Source organism: Coffea eugenioides, chromosome 5, assembly GCF_003713205.1.
Source record: "Coffea eugenioides isolate CCC68of chromosome 5, Ceug_1.0, whole genome shotgun sequence".
Classification (NCBI taxonomy): domain Eukaryota; kingdom Viridiplantae; phylum Streptophyta; class Magnoliopsida; order Gentianales; family Rubiaceae; genus Coffea; species Coffea eugenioides.
In genome coordinates this window covers 32,068,729-32,074,038 of record NC_040039.1, presented here as the reverse complement: position 1 = coordinate 32,074,038, position 5,310 = coordinate 32,068,729, and positions in this window count along the sequence as shown.

Sequence of the window (5,310 nt, the reverse complement as noted above, 5' to 3'; positions counted from 1 at the left end):
CTTTCATTTTCTTTCTTCAATTAGAATATTGGCCCTTTACCATTAAAAGAGAGAAAATTTACATTCTCAAGGACTTCAGCAATATGTCCAAAATGTATTCCCGTTACAATTAATGAACCGGCACAAATCATTTCAGAAAATGGATGACCTTGTATGGTTAACAATTGCTTATAACATGATTCCTACTTAACATGAATGAAAAGTTTCACCATCTCAGATTCTTTGATAGGAGGCTGTATTTGTGCTGCTATATCTCTCCATCTTTGGACATAATCCTTAAATGACTCACTTGGCTTCTTAAATATATACAACTATCCAAGCCTATTTGATGAAATGGTTAGCAATATCATTCCAAGTATGAAACTCAACTAGATTCAACTTCATTTACCATTATAAAGCAGTACCAGATAAACATTTTTGAAGCAATTGCATGCTTAATTCTCATCCCCAACATAACTTCCTATTTCATTAGCATAGATTTTCAAATGCAACAAAAGATTGCCAACTCCATTATACTTGGTGAACTCAAGCATATTGAATTTGTCAGAATATTTCAAATTTGGGAATAGAAGCAAATCAGAGAAATGAGTGCATGGGTATGAATTTAGTCAATGTAGGGATCGAAAAGAATCCTTCAATGACTGCACCTTCAAAATTAATGCTTTAGCCTCCTCAGATTGGACTAAAGTAGGTTCACTAACCACCACATTCTCAGTGAAAACTAGGGGGATAGAGATAGTGTTGAGAACAAAGGGATTGTGATTGTTCAGAATTGGGATTTGACCAATGGAAAAGGTATGATTAGGGTTTGAACTCTAGTCATTGAGATTCAAGTCTTGGTAAGGTAGGAGAAGGATAGAAGTAATTAGGGTAAACATTGGAAGGACTTTGATATCACTAAAGTTTTGGTCAAGAAGGCTCTGGATTATTGGATAGAGTAGGTAATTTGTGGATTAACTTGAAGGTAAAGATTCATCATATTCATAAAATATTCCATTTTTGCAGTCATGTTTTTTCACCTTTTGTTACATTAAAGCAAATTCAGCCCTAGAAACAAGCTCATGGGCATTTGAAGGAGTGGGAGGAAAGTTTGAGTTGTTCTGTTCAGCAGGCATGACTTATTTTGCTATTGATCGACTAAGGATAGGATCACGAGGTGGGAGAATTGGCGTATGACGAGTTATTTTTGAAAATTCTTTTAAATTTAAAATAAGATATATGAAAAGTCATAGAATTAGAGAATAAAATAATATGCCAATAAACACAATGCATGTGAAAGAAAAAGAAAAATAACTCAAGTAAATAAACATTCAGCAAAAACAGATGCATGTCCTATAGGGGGTATCCTTTAAAGCCAAGGACAGGGCTAGTATGCATGATTCTATCCTTATGGGTAGGGTACTATACTGTACTTGTTAACCCTTCTTGATTATACTCCTCGATTAGCTCATTTGAATACACCACTTGCCTAACTAGGCTATAAGCCTTTAGTACCACATTTTGACCATTTGAACCAATTACTATCTTGAAATTCACTTGGTTTGATCTTTCTTGAATTTTAATGCTCATGTGCCATGGTGATTACCAATCATTTAAGATGGTCAAAATATAATCAAGAAAGGTTCTTAACATAATCTTGTGAATTTTCGATCAGTTGACTTCTCATCAAGTCATCACTTTACCTTGTACCCTACCCTTTGGATATTTGAAATAATTTAAACAAGCATTGTGTTTGCTAGGTTAGATGCTGACGAATGCGGGGTATACATATAACAATTAGCTCATTCCACAGTCAAGTTTTACATTTATAACATCCTAATACCCCACACGTGATTTTTTGCAAGTATATGAGTCGAGAGCGAGTGTAGGGTATTAAGGGTCGATCTCACAAGAAAGACTGTCAATTACCGGCACTACTAAAACTTCTCTATTATTTAGACAACCAGCAAATTAAAGGAAATAAAAATATGCTAAACTTATGCAAGCAAATAGCAAATGAAAGCTCCTTAGGCTATGGTATCCCTAACTACTCATGCAAGTGCTATTTTTGGATCATTGAATATTACAATCTTGGCTAGTTATGGCATAATTTCCTCATGCATGTGAAACCTCCTCTTATAGTAAACCAACTATACTTATAACTAATCCATACCTACTCTCATGGTTATGAAATTAGCAATCACTACAGCCACAAAGGTGCACTTCTACTCTCGTGAGTGTACACCCTAGGTTTAGCACTTCTTAAACTAGTGTTAATTCTCAATTTTCATTGAACAAACAATACTTTTAGATAATCACAATTAATGGCCAGTTATTCATGATTTATGGGAGCAAAAGTTTTAAATAACTTGCTCAAAATAAAAGTATCAAATAGCCAAGAAATTAACACAATACAATCATAGAAAGTTCAACCAAAACCCAAGGCATAAACTTTAGAAAGACAAATTAAACATAAAATCCAAACTTGTATATTAACTAAACAAAAGAATCAAGTACAAAAGATTAAGAGTTTGGAAAGAAATGTTGCCCTTGTCACATGAGTTCATCTCCTCCATCTTCATCTCCTTCTTCATCTTTGCCTAGTTAATAAACAAGAAGAATAAACTAACTAGTTAAACTATCCTACACTATAGTAACCTAGTACTAAGAAAATGTAAGAGCTACATTTTAGTGTTATTTCTTGAATTCCCCAAGCTCTCTTGATTGTTGCAACTTCATGGCTATTTATAGATGAATTTAGTTAAGAAATGAGGCTTCAAACATCACTTTTACAACTACAAAATAGTTGTCACACGTCCATCAATAGCTGTGAATTATTGGAGGAGAAAATAAGTTATGCAAATGGAGAGCCATAATTTCTAACCAGAATCCGGCCACATATCCGTCCAGAAACTGGCCGGATTGTGCAGCTGGATTGCTCCCTTGCTTTGCTTCTCAATTTCTGTTCAATCTTCAATATTGTTCCAACTTTGCATCAACTTCAACTAAAATTTTCTCGATGATAGAAGTTGAATTAACTCTTGATCGAAACATAACACTTATACTCCTTTGATTAGCTTTCCAATGCATCAAAAATCACCTCATTTGGATTTGTGTAGGCTGCAAAATGACTGAAATACCCTTAACTACTCAATGCCTTGTTTCTGCTTCAACCATAGAAGTTGGCTACTGTAATTCGGCTTTTTGACCTAGAAAACCTTTAAACTGGATTTTAATGTCTCACAGGAATTGTAGATCTACATCTTAACTTCAAAATGGTTCAAGAATCATCTCAATCTGATCATTGTAACTCAAGTTATAGCTGAAATATGAAAATGTGTCTAAGCTGTCAACTTCCCTTTTTCATCCAAATGAAATCTATTTCCAGCTCCTATAAAAAATTATGGACAAAATGCTAGTAAAAAGGGACGTAAACATCATTTAAACAATTAAGAGCATTTTAAACTAATTATAGCCAAAATAATCCATTTCCTTCTTATAGCATTGCAAAAGTGACTGAAAATATCTTAAAATGTCATTTTAATATAGTTTCAAATAGTCACTTAACAAATGCCCTAGACAGAAATGGAAGGCTCATTTCTAATGGGGTATCTGATGAGATGTCTCCTCTAAGGTTCATGCATGATGGCCATTACGAAAACAATAAATAACAAAAATCTTAAAATTTAAAGTTCAGAAGGTGAAATCTAAGGGGTACACCATAAAAGTAAAATGGGAAGTTCTAGGGGTATTTGCATCAACTTGAAAAGGCAATATAGGGAAATAAGATTAAAAAACTCTAAACACGAGTATAAATGTAGATACAAGAAAGTAAATATGCAAAAGGAGTTTTTGTAGATACAAGAAAAGCCATTTCTTTTCTTTTTTTTATTTTTTATTTTTTAAATTTATCAAATGTAAATGGGTTAACGAAGAAAAAAAAATGAATTTGACAAAAAAAGGCTATCCCCTCCCATTGTCTAATAGGTACCTAAAAAGGGCAAAAAGCTGTAACCTATGGGTTGAACTACATGCAAATGTGGTTAGAGTTTGCTAATGCATCTAGATTCAGAGGTTTAAGGTTCCCAAGCCTACAAACTAAAGGGCAAAAGGTCATCAATCCATTAGTGGCTCGAGTGATCTTTCAAATACCGCTATGGGCGCAAAACACACCATCTATATATTTGGCTCGATCATAAATCCTATAAAAATGTGGGATAGCACCGACGAAAAATAAAAAAGGTTGAAAGATGCATGCAATGTCATGAAAGTGTATTCCTAGAATTGGAATAATCAAATACTACAAAAACCAAAATATTTACAAAAAATTAAAATTGAAACATAAAAGAAAAAAAAATGGCAATACTAAGCTAAATAAACAAATATGCAAATAAAACATCAAAACACATATAATAGCAAAAACGCAACTCAAAAAGGTCTTAAAACTATAAGAATAAAATTAAACAATACTTGATCTCACTAGTAATCTCTGGTGGAATCGCTAGCTATCGGGCCTCTTTTAAAAATAGAAATAAAAAGTAAAAGTAAAAAATTAGCTTAAAATGATTTTTGGGTTTTTCCAAAATAAAATATGGAAAATAAAAAAGAAAAAGGTCTAAGATTAAAATTAAAATGGATTTTTTGGGTTTTTACAAAAATAAAAGAAAAGTGAAAATGGCCTAAAATGGGACTTTACAAAGACAACAGATTTGGGCCCATTAAAGTCTAGAAAAAAGATTTGAATGATTTGGAATTGTCACTCAGTATTGAATTTAAATGTACTGAATCACTATAAGGGAGAAGAGATGGGTTAGGTGGCTCAAAAAGAGGGAGTGTAAGTGAGAGGTTTCGGATCCGAATCCTCCTACTTATACTACAAAATTAAAAGGTATACCAAATCACTTAAAAAGGCAATTTTTTATTTTTGAAAAACAAATTTAAATCCTTTAACTAGACAACTCCAGGTCTTTCGAAATCAGAGAAATGGATTGGGAAGCTATACTTGTGAGAAGGGAAGGTCAAGGTTTTTCCCTCAAGCACCCCTCCTACGCCTAAAAAAATCAGTTGCAAGTTTAATTTTACTTATTTACTTCAAAGGCCAAAATGAGTTAATCTATGCTAAACATATAACATGCAATTAGTTAATATCTAAACACATTAAAACATGCATAGCACATAAAAGTGAAACAAACCGAGATGATTAATTCCAAGGCTTCCATTAGAAAAGTCAAGGTATAATGCGCTCTCAGCTCACTCAATTGCATGCATGCTAATTGTGAAAAAATTGAAAAATAATAAAATAAAATAAAAACACAAGAATTAGCATATGCC